Source organism: Seriola dumerili, unplaced genomic scaffold (genome assembly GCF_002260705.1).
Source record: "Seriola dumerili isolate Sdu_G_001 unplaced genomic scaffold, Sdu_1.0 BDQW01000111.1, whole genome shotgun sequence".
Classification (NCBI taxonomy): domain Eukaryota; kingdom Metazoa; phylum Chordata; class Actinopteri; order Carangiformes; family Carangidae; genus Seriola; species Seriola dumerili.
Window position 1 is genome coordinate 284,834 of NW_019174366.1, and position 18,011 is coordinate 302,844.

Genomic DNA, 18,011 nt, shown 5'->3' on the forward strand with positions numbered 1-18,011 from the left:
GCACGACTGTCAAACAGCGCATGGTGGCTGTGCCCCGAGACCATAGGTGTCCCATGTTTAATGGTAGAACAGGCGTAAGTATAGCAGAGTGGACAGAAGAGGTACAGGCTTGTATGCGTGCCCGCCGCTTGTCTGCTATTGATCAGGCCCTCTTTATGTTTGATCATCTAGAGGGAGAGGCAAGGGAGGAGATCAAGTATCGTACCAGTGTGGAGCAAGGAGACCCTGCCCAGATTCTTGCTATCTTGAACGAGTTGTATGGGTGTACTCAGTCGTATGTACCACTGCAGCAAACCTTTTTCTCCAGGAAGCAAGAGGAAGGGGAGACACTGCAGGAGTTTTCCTTGGCCCTGCTGGCCCTCATGGAACAGGTAAAGCAGCGTGACCCTGATCGTCTACTTAATGCAGGTGTTCTACTTTGAGACCCATTTGTGGAGCATGTCCTTGAAAGTGCTCTTCGCAGGGAATTAAAGCAGTTGGTCTGTCATCAGCCCACTGCTATCTTGTTGGAGGTGCGCGCAGATGCTATTCGGTGGGAAAGAGAGGGACTTCCAGGGGGTGCTAGGGAGTGTAGCCATTCTCTTCCAGCCATGTATGGTCTACAGTATGGGGTGCAGAGCAGTCCTCTCCCCACCCCGCCCCGCTTGCCACCTTACAGGGATCTGACTTGAGTGAGTTAAAGGAACTCTTGTAACGTCAGCAGGAATAACTCAACCAATTCATGCAGACGGTGGTTTCTTTACAGACCTCTTCCTTGCAGCTTTGGCCCAATTCGCAACAGGCCTGTGATTTGCCGAAGGTGCCGGCAGCCGGATCACTTCGCCAGGGAGTGTGATGGTGAACGGGCTCCCCCCATGCTTGTGCTAGTCCAGCCTCTAATGGGGTTAGACCTTCTCACTCTTATTGCGAGCCGGAAAACTGAATCCCTCTCAGCTGCTGAGCCACAGCTCAGATGGGGAGTCAACGGGCTCACAGGACGGGACTATGGCCAAATTGATGTCATCTTGCCTGCACATTGATCTCTCAATGGGTGGTGTCCAGGTCCCATGTAGTGTTGCATAGTTTGCATATACCGATACTAAAAAAGTATCTCGATACTCCGCAGTTAAAAACGGTAGGGTATCCCTTTTTAGTACTACCGATAATTTAAGGATGACAGTGTTTTCATAAAAGGTGTATTTAAAAAAGTTGCATCAATGTGCAACAGTGCATGTCTGAAGCGCTCTGCTTCTGCTCCTGCCGGTACAGTGGGCGCGCCAACCATTCTTGTTTTCTCTCATATGCACACTGCACATCTTACAGAGACAAGACAAGAGAAATAGCTGCAAACAAGAGTGAAAGTACACGTCCACAGCTTGTCAACAAAGAAGACGCACAAAGCGAAATATGGCGTTATTTCGTTTACATAGCTGACAATCAGGGCAAGCCCATGGACACCACAAAGCCCGTCTGTAAAAGATGGTATAAACCAACACAGGCCAAAGGAGGCAACACATCCAACTTGGCAAAGCATCTCACCGACAGACATGCCGACTTGTTCAAAGAATTTAAAGGACGACAGCTTAACGAAATTGATAGATAACATAATTACATCATGCCTATGCCCTCGAATATAAGTCAAATGAGTGCTAATTATAATAATAATACAAACTCTGCTGACAAACAGAAGGTTCAGAGTTCAACTTGGTCAGAACACGAGCGCGTGGAGAAGGCAGACAAATGGGCTGCCACAAGGCTCAGTTCTAGCTCCAACTCTGTTCAACCTCTACACAAATGACCTACCCACCACCAAATCTCGCAAATTCATCTATGCAGATGACATCTGTCTGGCATTTCAAGCACCAGATTTTGATCAACTGGAACGGGTGCTCACTGAAGACCTTGCCAAACTGGACCAGTTCTGCAAAACCTGGTGCCTAAAGCCAAGCCCAGCAAAAACTGTATCCAGTGTATTCCATCTCCACAATGCAAAAGCTGCCAGAGAACTAAACATCTACCTGGGCGGACTCAAGCTGAAGCATGCGTCTGATCCAACCTACCTTGGAGTGACCCTTGACCGGACCCTATCCTTCAAGGAACACCTAAAAGGGACGGCAGCTAAGGTTAAGTCAAGGAACAACCTGCTCTGCAAGCTCGCTGGTGCAAAATGGGGGGCAGCAGCCTCCACACTGCGCACCTCAGCACTGGCCCTTTGCCATATTTTGCTAGCTGAGTATTTGCCCCTGTCTGTCCAGCGTCACCCCATACACACCCATGTGGACCACCCAGGCCTCAATACAACCATGAGAACCCGATAACCAGGGACTATACGCCTCAACACACATCCCCTGGCTTCCTGTCCTATCAACCCCCCCCCCCCCCCCCCCCCCCCCCAAATATCCGGCGAGAAGTAGCCATTCACAAGATGCTTCAAAAGGTCAAAGACTCTCCCCATTTACCAATCCATGCAGACATCTACAACCCACCCACTGCTCGACTTCCATCTAGACGACCAATTTGCAAGAACATCCCACCAGCTGACTTCACCATCCAATTGGCTTGGAAAATGGAATGGCAGTCCAAGGAGGTCCCAAACACACATCTGGTGCCAGACCCCAACCAACAGGTCCCTGGCACCAACCTCCCAAGGAGACAGTGGTCCACGCTCAATCGCTTCAGGACTGGACATGGCCCCTGCTTGGCCAGCCTTCACAAATGGGGCAGTAGCCCCACCCCACTGTGTGCTTGTGGAGAGGAGCAAACCATGGAACACATCATAGAAGTTTGTCCTCTCCAAAGACTGAAAGGAGGATTAGTCACCCTCCATACAGCAGACCAGGAGGCAACTGCTTGGCTTAAGGACTTTGCGTTCGCTAAATAAATAAAGTGCTAATTATTTTGTGACAAGCTAATTTTTTTTCACAAATTGAGTTTGACGAGGCAATTAAGGGCAATGTTAACTGTTTAATTTGGCTTTATCCTTTTATCTAACTGTGTGCCCTATATGCAAACGCAAGCTTCACACTGGTAATGTTAACTTTACCATAACTTGCAAGCTGCTAAAAAACAGGCGTTCACAACTATGCAGATCAAAAATACAAGTTATAAATGATCAACTTATACTCAATAAGTACTGCTAATGGTAATCATGGCATGTACATTTTTGTCAATTATTTCTATTAGTAGAAAACGCTCAGCAGAGCTCAGACCTCCGCCAAGGATGTGTACTGAGTCTTATTAAACGCCGTTTATTAAGTGATATGTGGGTGAAAATATAAGGTTAATTATTAAAGAAATCACAGAAACTAAAGTATAGGGGGCATCAGATTGCTGCAAACCTTGTAAAAAGCTTCAATAAGACTATGACCTTGATCTAATTATTTGCAATAATCCAATTATTATTGCTATAAATCTACTAATTGGGGATAACCACTGACAATGCCAAGTACTCGGTGCTTGATTGGGTTAGACTGTCACCACTAATGAGTTCTATAATACACTGGTCTGGCCTGTACTAGTGTGATTCGCCCACCCGTAAAGATCGGACTTGTGCTGCATCCTCGTCTCCGTGTATTTATGTATAACAGTGATTAAGTTAGTAACCCACGAATATTAGCACTACAATAGTGTACATAAAGTAAAACCAAAACATGGTGTCAGAAGTGGGATGAATGAAAGTCGGAGCGGACATCTTCGAGCTACACGGTCAGTCATACCTGTTGTTAGTTGATTACCTGACCAAATATCCTGAAGTGCTTAACATATCTGACAAAACAGCTCATACTGTGATCCAGAAAATGAAGTCTGTGTTTGCCAGGCACGGGATTCCTAGGGAGATAGTGAGTGACCACGTCCCATTTGCCAGCTATGAGATGAAGTCATTCGCAGCTTCATGGGAGATCAAACTCACACACTCCAGCCCAGGTTTTCCCTCTTCAAATGGCATGGCTGAAAGAACCATAAAGACTGTAAAACATGCGCTGAAGAAGGCAATGCAGACCGGCACTGACCCACATCTGGTGCTGCTGTCACTTAGGAACACTCCGGTGACTGGAGTCACCTGCACAGATGTTGATGGGTAGAGTTCTGCGAAGCACACTTCCGTGCTCCAGTGCCGTGCTGACACAGTCAGCCCCACAGCATATTCACAGCAAAATCCAGAACATGCAGTTCCGACAAAAACAACACTACGATCAGCGTGCAAAGCCCCTGCCAGTGTTGACCCCAGGAGACACCGTACACATGCACACACGGCGCGGCTGGGAGCCTGTGGTTGTCATCCAACAGCAAGATGAACAGCGCTCCTACACTGTGTAGACACCGGCTGGGAGGACGCAAAGAAGGAACAGGCAACATCTGAGGAAGATACATCCGAGCCTATTCAGAGACACGGACAGTGATGAACATTTTGACTCAGAGATACAACCCTCACAAACGCCTGTGTCAGTGGGCTCACCACCACATGACCTGCCACCACACGACCCTCCTCCTGTGACTACGGGCAGTACACTCACATGCTACACAAGGAGCGGCAGAGCGGTCAGACGCCCTGCCAGATACAATGACTAACCTTGTTGAATGTTGAATGTTAGAAAAATGTTTACATTTCAACCAACAGAAGGCAGAAAGGAACATGATTTATGTTGTTTAATGAGAGCCATTTATCATTTGAAAACATGCTTTATTAATCATTGAAGTATGCAAGTAGAAAATACTTGTTCGATGTTGATGCCATGACGTTAATGGTTAAGTAAAGAATCTACTCTTGAAGTAACTGATTAGTAGGCCACATCTCAGTTGGAAAAGAGGGATGTGGTATATTGGATCGAGTACTCGGTGCTCGATTGTGTTAGACTGTCACCACTACTGAGTTCTGTAATACACTGGTCTGGCCTGTACTAGTGTGATTCGCCCACCCGTAAAGATCGGACTTGTGCTGCATCCTCGTCTCCGTGTATTTATGTATAACAGTGATTAAGTTAGTAACCCACGAATAGTAGCACTACAATAGTGTACATAAAGTAAAACCACAACAATGCCTCTAACAACAAAAAGGCATTTGAGAGCTACACTTGGATACCATGTTTTGGCCTTAACCTTCATTTGGCTGTAGGCAAGGCTATAGGGCTGGACCATGTCTCAACATGCTTGTCCAGGCTTCGGACAACCTTGTCTGCCTTTTCAAGGTCAAACAAAATGATGAGGAGCTTGAAGGAGAAACAGAAGACTTTGAAGTTACCTGAGCAAAAGCTCATTCACGATGAGCCTACATGCTGGAACTCCACCTTTGAGATGGTGGACAGATTCTGTATACAGGAACAAGCCATCTGTGCTGTTTTGGCTGAAAATTGGAAGAAGTGGCACCTGATGCCTAAAGACTCAGACATGGCAACACTAGAAACTGTTAGAGATGTCCTTGGCCCACTAAGCAGCTTCACAAATGCATTAAGTGGAGAGAAGGACCCCACATCGTCTTCCCCTGGAATGGAAACTAATTGAGCTGTCTGATAGTAAAGGATGGAGAAAGCATTCTTTCATGTGACATGAAAGACAAAATAAGAACTTCACAGCAAGATATGAAAGCAAACTTCTGGACACTGTCCTAAACACTGCAACATTCCTTGACCCAAGATTTAAGGACACTTTTGTCACCATGGAGGAAGAGGTGAAGGCAATGCTTTTGCAGAAATTGGGTGAAACTCCACTACAGACAAAGAGGCAGTTCCAAGAAGCAGAGCTGCAGCAACAAGAAGATCATGGAGGGACAAAAAAAAGAAAAGCCAACTTGAAAAGCCTGTTGTCCACCATCAAGCTTGAAAAGATGGCGGAGTCAGGAGAGGCAGGTTGGGCTGAGGGTGGGATGGTTCATTCCACATCCACTGCTGACCAACTTACAAGTGAATTCTTGTTGTACAAACAAACGAAAGAGATAAGCACGTCTGAAGATCCACTCAACTTGTGGAAGAACCATGCAGCCACCCTGCCAACTCTTTCACATTTTGCCAGATAGTACTTGTGCATTCCAGCCACAAGCTGTGCTTCAGAATGAGTGTTCAGCTCATGAGGCATTATCTGCAGTCCTAGATGCATTAGGCTGACTGGGGAGCACATTGACATGCTTGTTTTCCTGGCTAAGAATCTTGAATTCTAAATTGAATTGTCCAGAAAATAAGTCAGAGAAAAAATAATTGAGAAAAAAACATGTTCTGGTTTTTACATGTCCATGTTCTGTGACAAAATTTTTTATTGTGTACCAATTTTTACTTTTTAAACATAGCTATAAAGTTTAGCAGCTGCAACAGAATAATTACATTTTTGATAAAACATGTTCAGTAGCTATACTACTCAGCAGCTGTGATGAAATATATTTGAATTTATTTATTTAGATTTTTTTTAAGTTTAAACAGTTCATGTTCCCGCTCCACCTCAGCAGACAGCAATCACTGATATTGGTAAATCTGTAGGCTGTATCATAGACTGACAGTTGCTCAGCATAGGCCTGTGTGGTGGCATGTGATTTTTTCTTTGAGACTCTTGGTTGGATGTTAACATGTATGAACACACTATAGTTCAATAATTCAATCCTATTTGATTTATAGCTTCTTTTCACATCTTCCACTGCCTTGTATTGGTATTGTCAAAATGTTTTTGGTTTTTTTCTTTATTAAAAAACAGTTTTAAGTTCCATGTACAGTCATCTATTACATTACTTTTCCTTGATGTTTTAGGTATTTGCTGGGGTATCGTTTCAGTATCAGTATCAAAATATTTAGACAGGTATCATGTTGAATTCATAATTTTGCTATCGTGACAACCCTAGTCCCATGCTTGGTGGACACTGGATCCATGGTGTACACAGTCACTGAGAGCTTCTTTTTAGAGCATTTTGCGCCTTGGGGACACGATCACATCCAGTCATGTCATTGGCTGCAGCTTTGGGCAGCCAACGGTCTTGCAATACCATACATTGGTTGTCTTGAGCTTGATGTAGCACTGTGCGGCAAGGTGTTTCCTGGCTGTGGGATCCTGGTGGTGAGAGACCCTCCTGGTGCATTATCTTCTGTCCCTGGAATTTTGGGGATGAATGTCATCTGCAGATGCTACAAGGAGCTCTGTGGAGCACATGGCCATGCTCTTTTCAACCTGCCTTCGGTGGCCCAGGTTCCTGGTCCAGTCATTGCAGCCCTGCAACAATGCCGCCAGTCCACCCCCCAGCCATTTGCTAGCATCAAGGCCATACGAGATTGTGGCCATTGATTTCATGGTGTTGGAGCCCTCCCGGAATGGGTTGGAGAACGTCCTTGTGTTAACGGATGTGTTCAGCAAGTACACCATGGAGGACTGGGGTGGCCAACCATCAGGCCAGGCTAAAGGTAGTTTTTGAGGGAGCACATGAGCAGTTGCTGGCTGCTGCTGGGTGCTGGAAAGAGCGGCATGACCAGCGGGTCCACGATGTACCTCAGCAGGTGGGCCAGTTGGTTTATCTCTGAGACTGTAGTGCTAAGGGTCGCCCTAAAATCCAGGACATTTGGAGTTCCGTGGTCTACCAGGTGCTGAGAACCTTGCCTGGTGAAGAAATAGTTTACACCATTACCCCGGTGGATGACTTGCACAGGGCACGGTATGTGCATTGCAACATGTTGAAGGCCCAAGTTGGGCCCAAGTCCGCCGCTCCTCCTCCTAGGGGTCCGTCACCACCATCAGTTCCTGAGCGCAACTCTTCCATTGATGATGACCTATGGCTGTTGGTCCCTGAAACCCCTTTTGCCACCTGCCGCAGTTGTAGCTGGCTCTCCTGGTCCCGTGAGGCCCCTTGCTCTGACTCCTGAAGGACACATGCCCGTTCTTGATACACCACTGGTACAGGGAAGTTCTCGCTCATTGGTTCCTTCCCTGCCCCCAGCAGGTCCAACTAATCAGCCAGCTGTGCGTCGGACTGACGCGGTTGGTCAACATTCTAACGTTCATCATCATCCCCGGTCAGTTGGATATCTGGACAGTGAGGTTGCTGAACCCCCTATGGAGGCGTCTAATGTCCAGTCTGCCTTCTACAGACCTTGGTGCTAGTCGCCCATGCCGTCCTATCAAGTTTATCGTCGGGCCGATGATGCAAAAGAGGAGGGCAGATGTGGCAAAATGTTTCATCTCATCCTCCTTCCAATAATATGAGCATTAAAACTGTTCATGGTGTGGTGGAATACGTCCCCTTCTTTTCATCCTGCCCACCAAGCGCCACTGGGCCGGAGGCAATCATTCAATTCCATCTGGATTACGGGGCGATGATGCGCAAAGTTATATCTAGGTGAGTGCTCAACTTCTCAGATGTGCATCATCCTACCTCATACTGGAGCCTGGTATCCGCATCAGCGGCATGGTCTGTGTTTGGTGTGGCTGGCGTGTCCACAGTCAGCATGGTCGTTTCAGCCGCTCTTTGTCTCAGATCATGTTTCCCAAGTGATTATAAGTTAAACCTCTGACAGTTTTGCTGCAGCTCCAGATTAATGATGTGTGGCTCATTCCCAAACCGAGCCTCCGCTCTTTGTCAGAGGAATGACATGCACCTAAGAGTCCAGCCTGCCAGGAATCAAGATCTTGCTATTCAGAGCATTTGCAAAAAAGTAGTATGCGTCCTAACCAATCAGCTATTGGGTCACCAATATCTGTGACAGAGTTTTAATCATCAGCAACCCCTGCACTGCACATTGCAGCTTGCCATGGTGGTAGGTGGTAGCTACTATTTATGTATTATCAAAATGATCACACACGTTACTACATAAGTAGTAAAACTCAACACTTGCTTGTTGTTGTGTGTTGTGTCTGAGCTTTCATTTTACTTTCCTAAAGGAGTTTAAATCGAAAAAAAAAACAACTGACTTGATTATTTGTCTGGGAAGACATTTCACCTCTCATCCAAGAGGCTTCATCAGTTCATGTACGCATCTGACCAGGCTGGGACTGGTCCTTCAAACCGGAAATGTTGTGCAATCAGCCTGTGCATATTCTCATTTGTCCAGGTCATAGTATCCTAAAGGAGTTTAAATCGAAAAAAAAAACAACTGGACTTGATTATTTGTCTGGGAAGACGTTTCACCTCTCATCCAAGAGGCTTCATCAGTTCATGTGCGCGTCTGACCAGGCTGGGACCAGTCCCAGCCAGTCCCAAGACTACTGAGCATTTTAGTCTTATTTTAGTCAGAATCATCCGTGACTATTTTAGTCTAGTTTTAGACATGTTAGTTATCACTGCTCATTAGTCTGTGTAGCTGAATTAATAGTTATCATAGGGTTTAGGGAGTTATTCACTGAGTCTGGTCCAGTTTTTACAGCACAAGCTTCTTGTGTTTATCCTAAATTCAAAGCTAGCCTAGCTAGTGACTGCTGTGAATAGGGCAGCTGACAACAAGGGAAAGACCATGTGACAGCCTGGATAGACAGCTGACAGGAGGCAAAGACCCCAAGGGTGCTGCCATGGGCTAGCAATCTATGGTAGCAGTGGCGAGGCCTAGCATCTTTGTCACAGCCAGCATAAGCTACGTCAGTTATAAGGAAAATACCCCAAGGGTCAGCGAGAGCAGGGGTGGAAGATGACCCACAGGCAGACTACACGGCAACAGACACTGGAACGGACATGACTATGACTCGGATATGCGACTCAGTGAAGGATAGGGGCACGGACCTATTCTCTAGGATTAGAACTGGGCAGAATAGTTCTCAGGGTGACATGAGCGTAGCTGGAGAGAATAAAAATGTTAGATTAGAGGGAAACAAGCTCCAGATTTGTCATTGTGGATGGCAGAAAGTAACATCAGTTAGAGGCCTTAGAATGCATCAAGGAAGAAAGAGATGTGTTGCAAAGGAAAGGCAGTGTGGCCGCATCGATCGATACTTTCTAAGAAGTCAATCCAATAAGTCGGATGAAGTCCAGCGACAGGTAGAAAGCCACAGTTCGAAGGATATCAACAACACAGCTACAGAGGGGGAAGAGGAGACGACAAGAGGGGATGCAGCTGAGACTGAGGTGAATAGGCCAGTCAGAGAGAGAAATATGGAGCAGAAAACTAGAGTTAAATGGCCGAGGGCAAATAGCAAGAAAGAATGGGAGTCAGTCAATAGAGATTTGTCATTAATTTTAAGCAGACTAGGAGGAAATGCAAGCGATAGACTAGAGAAGATGGGAGATATAATCTACTCTTATGGTGCAGAAAGATTTGGGGTGCAAGACAGAAAGAGAGTTGAAAGAGTACAGCTAGTTAAGTCTAGACGACAAAGGGAAATGGAGAAATTAGTTAAGGAAAGAAGACAATTAAGAAAGCAGTGGAAAAGGGCAACAGAGGAAGAGAGGGGGGGAATCGACGTGTTGCAAGAAGATTTGAGAGGCAGGCTAGCAGTACTTAGAAGGGCTGAATATCTTAGGAAAAAGAGAAAGAAGAAAGAATATGTAAGGACAGCGTTTTACAGGGACCCCTTCAAGTTTGTTAAAGGATTGTTTAACCAGGAAAAGGGAGGGCAGCTTAAAGCAACAAAGTTAGAAGTGCAAAAGTATTTAAGAAACACGTATTCAGACTTGGAGCAGAATAAAGTAGTAGGCCTCCCACCTGACATGCCACCATTAGGACAGATAGTTCATGAGATGGATGTTAGACCACCCAGGTGGAAGGAGGTTGAGGAGGTAGTCAGGCGTGCAAAGGCTTCTTCGGCCCCAGGGCCAAATGGAGTCCCCTACCGGGTTTATAAAAGCGCACCTGATATCCTAAAGTTTTTGTGGAGGCAATTAAGAATAGTTTGGGAGAAACAGGTTATTCCTAGAGCATGGCGTAGGGCAGGAGGTGTTTTTATTCCTAAGGAGAAGGAATCCTCAGACCTGAGTCAGTTTCGCATGATCTCGCTACTTAATGTGGAGGGGAAGATCTTCTTTAGCATAGTCGCACGGAGATTAGCTAGTTATTTAGAAAGGAATAGCCTAATAGATACTGCAGTACAGAAGGCAGGAATACCAGGTTTCGCAGGGTGTATAGAGCACACTAGCATGATTTGGCATCAGATTCAGGCAGCCAAGACAGAGAAAAGAGACTTGCATGTCATATTTTTGGATCTAGCAAATGCGTTTGGTTCAGTGCCACATAGCCTTATTTGGGAGGCGTTTGATTATTTTAGAGTGCCTGGAGTAGTGGTTAATTTAGTAAGGTCGTATTTCCAAGACATTAAACTATGCGTAAGTACAGCAGGCTTTACGACAGGGTGGCAGAGGCTAGAAATAGGCATTATGGCAGGGTGCACGATTTCTCCATTGGCATTCACAATGGCGATGGAGGTAATCATTAGAGCTTCTAAGTGGGTTGTAGGTGGAGAGAGGCGGCAGGATGGGATGCGCCTTACACCAATTAGGGCCTACATGGATGACATGACGTTGATAACTACAACGGTGCCATGTATGAAAAGAGTACTTGAGAGACTTAATAAAAACTTAAAGTGGGCTAGTATGAAAATTAAGCCTAGTAAGTCTAGAAGTATCTCATTAAGTAGAGGGAAGCTAAGTGATAGGAAGTTTGTAATAGACGAAGAGGAAATTCCAATAATTAGGGAAAAATCAGTAAAGAGTCTAGGTAGGTGGTACAAGGCAGACTTGAAGGACGGAGAACAGGTAGTGCAGTTTCGGAAAGATGTTGCCGAGGGACTGGATAGAATAGATAAATCAGGGCTTCCAGGAAAATTGAAGTTGTGGTGTTTGCAGTTCGGATTATTTCCCAGACTGATGTGGCCAATGTCTGTTTATGAGATTCCATTATCTGCTGCAGAAAAAATGGAAAGATTAGTTAGCTTTTACATTAGGAAGTGGCTAGGTGTTCCTAGATGCTTAAGTACGGTGGCACTGTATGGGAAAGGCATACTTCAGCTCCCAGTAACTAGTCTAGTGGAGGAGTTTAAATGTACTAAGGTTAGGACAGAGCTCCTGTTATCTGGGAGTAAAGATGTGGTAGTCAGTAAGGTGGTTCCAAACCCAATCAAGGGGAGAAAGTGGAATCCAAGAATGGCAGTGCAGGAGGCAGAAGCAACGCTCAGGCATACAGAGATTGTGGGTAATGTCCAAATAGGCCGGGGAGGCTTGGGGCTTGGCCCAGGCAAACCGGTGTGGAGTAGAGCAGGTCCCAAGGAAAAGAGAAAGCTAGTGGTGGAACAGGTTCGTAGACAGGAGGAGATATTAAGGGGTGCAAAGGCAGTGGCTCAGGCTAAGCAGGGACAGTGGTTAAATTGGGAAGGTGTAGATAAGAAAAAGCTTAGCTGGAAAGAGCTGTGGAGTATGGAGGAAAGTAGCATTAGATTCTTGATAGGGGCAACATATGATGTATTGCCAACTCCCCAGAACCTAAAACTCTGGGTAAATGGAGACCCGCTATGTGCATTGTGTTCAGGTACTGCAACTCTAAAGCACATTTTGTCAGGCTGTAAGGTTAGTCTGTCGCAAGGCCGGTACACGTGGCGACATAACCAGGTTTTAAAAAGCTTAGCTGCAGGAATAGAAGACCTACGGAGGCAGGCAAATTTAGGAGGGTCTAAAACAAAGAGAGTTGCAATAAAGTTTGTTCAAGAGGGAGAGAAAGTTGGTAAGACAGCAAGGAGGCAAGGCAGCTTAGAGGATGCTTGTGATTGGGAAATGCAGGTAGATTTAGGAGGAAAGCTTGTTGTTCCCCAGGAAATAGCCAGTACAAAGTTAAGGCCTGACATAGTCTTGTGGTCTAGGAGTAGAATGAAAGTATATTTCATAGAGCTGACTGTTCCATGGGAGGCTTCAGTTGAAGAAGCATATGAAAGGAAAAAGCTCAGGTATGCAGAGTTAGGGGCAGAAGCAGAGCAGCGAGGATGGAAAGTTAGGATTTGTCCAGTAGAAGTAGGATGTAGAGGATTTGTAGCAAGGTCTGTTGTCTCTTTGGTAAGGGAGCTAGGAGCAAGTGGACAGAGTGTGAGGAAAATAGTAAAAGACATGTCAGATGAGGCAGCAAGATCCAGTCAGTGGATTTGGATTAGAAGAAGTAATGGTAGCTGGGGGCCCAGCAGGGGGAGCACTTAGGATAGACAGACTCTTAGGAGAAGCAAGGAAGAAAATCCAGGAAGAGGAAGTGTTTTTAAGTGGAGGGTGTGGCCTGTGTGAGCCTCTTTGAGACCATGCGGTTAGTTCAGGTGAGTTGGTTTGTTTGTATTGCTCTGAATTGGTCTGTAGTGTGTCTCTGACTGTCTAGGCGAGTTTGTTTGTTTTAGGTGAGTTGTTGGAGAGTGGGGGAGTAGGGGGAGGTAGAGCACAGCCTAACCCGGTGGGGGAGAGCTAGCCCAAACAGGCACCTCTCCCTGACTCTACCTCCCTCATTCAAAATGGCCGCCATTTTCTCCAACTGGTTACGGGAGTTTGTTTGCTGAATCTGCTGGTGTGTTTTGTCCTAGTTGATAATGTTGTGTGTGGTAGCATAGGCAAGGTAAAGGAGAAAATAGTTGTGGTGTGAGGAGCAGTGATGGCTGGCATTAGGGGAGTGACTCTGGGACGCCAGTGATCACTGTCTAGCCTCCTGGAGGTGTCGTGGGACCAACTAGACGAAACACTGGTGAAAGGAGGTTCCCACCTGATGACCCCAAAGACATGTTAGTTATCACTGCTCATTAGTCTGTGTAGCTGAATTAATAGTTATCATAGGGCTTAGGGAGTTATTCACTGAGTCTGGTCCAGTTTTTACAGCACAAGCTTCTTGTGTTTATCCTAAATTAGTCGACGAAAACTGATGACATTTTAGTCTAGTTTTAGTCAATGAAAATTTTATTTTAGTCTCTTTCTAGTAATGCAATTCTATTTAACCCAGTATAGTATAAGTACCTAGTAGTATAGACAAAACCAAAATTTTCTTTTAGCGAAACCCATTTCACAGTTCAAACAAGGTTATCTTATTATTATATTATTGTTACCTTAGACTCAAGAATGCATCCATTCCAGACACACAAGACGCTCTGATTTGAATTTACAACATATTTATTTTACCAACCAAACATGTTTTCCTGTGATTTTGTGGCCGCATTTCTCCACATCTTTTTCCACAACACATTCTGGTTTTTTTTCCACCTCTATGTAATGAAAGTGTGTCCAAATGTCATTTCGTCTTTTTCTTCCAAAGAAGAACCCCGACTGGCTGCCGGCCATCAGTCCTTTTCTCTGTCGTGTTATGATTCTGAAATTGTCGTTCAACCGCAGCTGCAACTTCTAAATGCCGCCCGCGAGTGGGGATTGAGGAAGTGACGTCGCATGCGTCGGCACAGTGCGACCTGATGAAGTGAGACACAGGAAACAGAAATACTGCAAAATAATAATAACTCAACTAAACGAGTCGAAATGACGTTATAACATTTCGTCTTGTCTCGTTGTAGTCAACGAAAATGAAGAGACATTTTAGCAGAGTTTTTATTTTGTAAACCACATTTAGTCTCGTTTTTATTCGTCAACAATATTGCATTATATATTTAATTATAGTTATCGTCACATGACCAGCATTTACGTTGTGTCTCGTCTCGTTTTCGTCACGTGATAAAGGTTCGTTGACGAAGATATTTAGTCATAATTTTCGTTGACGAAAGCAACACTGTTAGCTTCATCCATATTTCCTTTCAAATCACGCAAATCACACATAAAACATGAACTATAAAATGTGGTAGCTACATGAGTAGACAGTGTCGCAAAACAGTTGGATACAGTGACATCCAACAACACTGTAAAACAACCAATTCAAATAATAATGTTGGAATTTACATGTGAGATGATTTTATAATTGAAACACATATACAATACTCACTAACAGGCTTTGTTGTCACTGGCAAACAGTTTGAGAAATGCTACATTTAAAACATGATATTTTTACTTGAGGACCACTGGCGGTTCACAGACCATTCTTTGAGAAAGGCTGCAATAAAGGGATGCAAACAGTCAGCAACTACTCTCACATAGACTGTGGTATTTAAACCATGATTGACTGGTTTTAAAGGCTCTTCAGAGTACACCGGGTGTTGACCCAAAAGGAACAGAAACTATCTAAAACAGTTGTCAGCACTTGCAGAATTATGGGTGTAACCATAATTAGATATAAGATCAAATAACCTACAGGTCAAAAAGAAAAGAACATAACTACTGGAAGATGATATAGTTTTGAATCATTTAACATATTATTGATTTTTCAAAAGCGTGTTGTTGTTTACTGTAACTGTCAACTCTCAAAGCATAACAGTGTTTTAATTTTTATGAGGCATGTATAAATTTGTCCATCCCATTCTCGTGAATGCAATTTGTCAGTAGCACACAAAGGGAACTTCATTACAGCTGGCACAAACATTCACATGAACTCAAGGATGACCTAATTATATTTTGGAGGTCAAAGGTCAAGATCACTTTGACCTCACAAAACTCATTTTTGGCCATAACTCAAGAATTCATATGATAATTATGACTCAAATTTAACTCAAATGTGTAAGAGGATGAAATTATAAAGTGTAAACATTTTATATCCAAAAGGTCAAAGGTCAACTTCACTGTCATTTAGACTGTGACATCATAATGTCACAGTCTAAATGTCTTAATTATGCCTGTGCGTCAGCAACAGGGTTGTCTATCCATCCCATTCTCATGAATGTGATATCTCACATTCACTTGGACTCAATGATTAGAATTTGGTGGTCAAAGATTAAAGCCATTGTGACAAAACGTGTTTTTGGTCATAACTCACAAATTCCTACTGTAAAATATCTCTGAGGTCATTTTGCTTCTCTTGGTTTTTGTCTATCTTTTTCTTTCTTTTATTGTTTTTACAAATATAGAGATTCAGAAAAATTCTTGATTATTGCCTCTTTGGTTCTTCATCAACAGTATTTAGCGAAGCCACAATCCTCTTCATGCGTCATCCACTGAACTCACTTGATTTCAATCTTTAAAAACACTGTTTATCTGGATCTTGCAGACATGTCACATCTTGAGAGCTTTTCATGATCAGAGGTGGTTTGATACACTTGATGAACTAACGCCGTTAAATGCTACATCACAAGAACAAATACATCCATTTGTCTTCAGTAGACTTTTGGCTGCACTTCTGTGTATCCATTTATGTACACTCATGCTTTGTTACGTGATTATTAGCTTTTTCAAACAAAAGTTGAAAATTAAGCTTATTAAGCTTTGCTGGCCTTATTGTTTTTGCTAGCAGCTGGTGTGCAGTTACATTCCGCATTTTTATAATGCAATACCTGGGTTATTATTATTACCATGGGTAATATCCAATAGTTTAATATCACAATACAGTCTAGTCCAAATGTCGTCATATACGATATTATCACATTGTATTGTTTATGTTTCAGTTGTTTTAAAAAAAGAAAGATTATATTATTGTATTTTATGGTTCTTATATAAGTGACTGAGTGATAACTGATCAACAGTTCAATGTTTTATTTGTCACATGCCAAGCTACAATGTACAGTAAGCAAAGCAGGGTCAGACTCAACAAAAACAAAACAAAAACAAAACATGTATTATATATATAAATATATAGTTAAATGCACCAGTTATAATAATCCATGAATTAATCAGTATTGTATCATATCATTTTAAAACATTGACAGGGAGCATTTTTCTGAACACTGCTTGCCAGCAATGCCCACAAGAAGCCATATATACACATAAAAGTCAGCTGTTTTAATAAAAGTTTAGAGCTGTTCATCTGACAGGATGAATGAAAAGACAAAATAGAGAGAATGACAGAGACTGAGACATGAATTCACTTTGTGCTGAAACAAAAACTGATGCTGTAACTTCATCTCCTGCAGTCTGTACAAATGTAAGATTTGAACCGACTACACTCCTACAGATGTTGTGGCAACAATAACTCCCTCATTAAAAAAGTTGAGTAAAAGAATTAAAGGCAGGTCAGCTGTGTAACTCCTGTATGTGTAACTGTGATACAATGTTCTCAGTTTCCTGTCAGTCTCTACAAACATGACACATACCCAGATTGAAGACAAACCTATTTTGAAACATATTTAGCTTGACCATTGTGATGTTTCTGTTTGCAGCAGAGGAGTTCTGATGTTCAGAGTTCAGACTGACAGGGAACAGCTGCGCAGCTGGGGAGCATGATGATCAAAACATCTGGATTTACAAGAAGCTGAACAGGAGACTTGTAGGGGAAGAGTTTAACATCTGCTGCAGGAGCGTTTATGGGAAAACATTTTATTTCTACTTCATTCTGGTCCCACAGCTGCACAGAAAAGTGTTTTTTAGGTATGCAAAGACTGCAGGCGCACCCCTCCCCTCCCAAAACACAGGCTAGCCAATGCTAACACTAGCCATTATGTGAAATGTAGCATATGTAGCTTTCAAGTTTCATGCTCTAAGTCTGTATGAGTAGACAGTCTTTCTTGTGAGTTTGCGAATTTGATTGAGGTAAGAAAAAGCTCCTGTACCTCGTAAGTGTCAGGAGACCTTTCTATTTTTTTATTCCCATAGACAGAAAATTGAAAAAATGCATCCAAAAATCTTGATAATACATCTGACAAATGCACATGGTCAATTCAATTTCCCAATTTTTTATTTTCAATATGTTATATGGAAAATTGTTACTCATGTGGGTCCTCTTTTCTTTTTGTTTCTTACTATTTGAAGACACAGATCTACTTGCAGATGATGTGCATTGCTAATGATTCATAAAGAAAAACAGTCTCCCAGTGAGGCGCCTCTGAATGTGAGCACTGACTCGTCCAGAGATAATGTATCCCTTCATCTTTGAAAGTCAGAAACTGTATCTTTGTTTTGGTTCTGAAGGCAAACTCATACAAAGGACAAACCAAAGGATAAAATGTTTACCCTGGCAAGACACATTTTTAATAGTTCAGCTGTTAAGGCTGAACTAGTGAACCCAAATGCAAGACAGAGGCAGGAGACTAGAAGGTTTTGAACTGAAGAGTATTTATTTGGGAATCTGGATGGATAGGTCTGGGCTGTGGCTAGCTGGGCTGGGCAG

At 43.5% G+C, this 18,011-nt stretch overlaps 1 protein-coding gene across 3 annotated transcripts in view; it reads left to right on the top strand.

The window, feature by feature from the left end:
• Positions 1 to 18,011, top strand: part of LOC111223613 (disintegrin and metalloproteinase domain-containing protein 19-like) — a 269,806-nt gene that overhangs the window by 151,951 nt on the left and 99,844 nt on the right. The gene's annotated exons all lie outside the window — the stretch shown is intronic.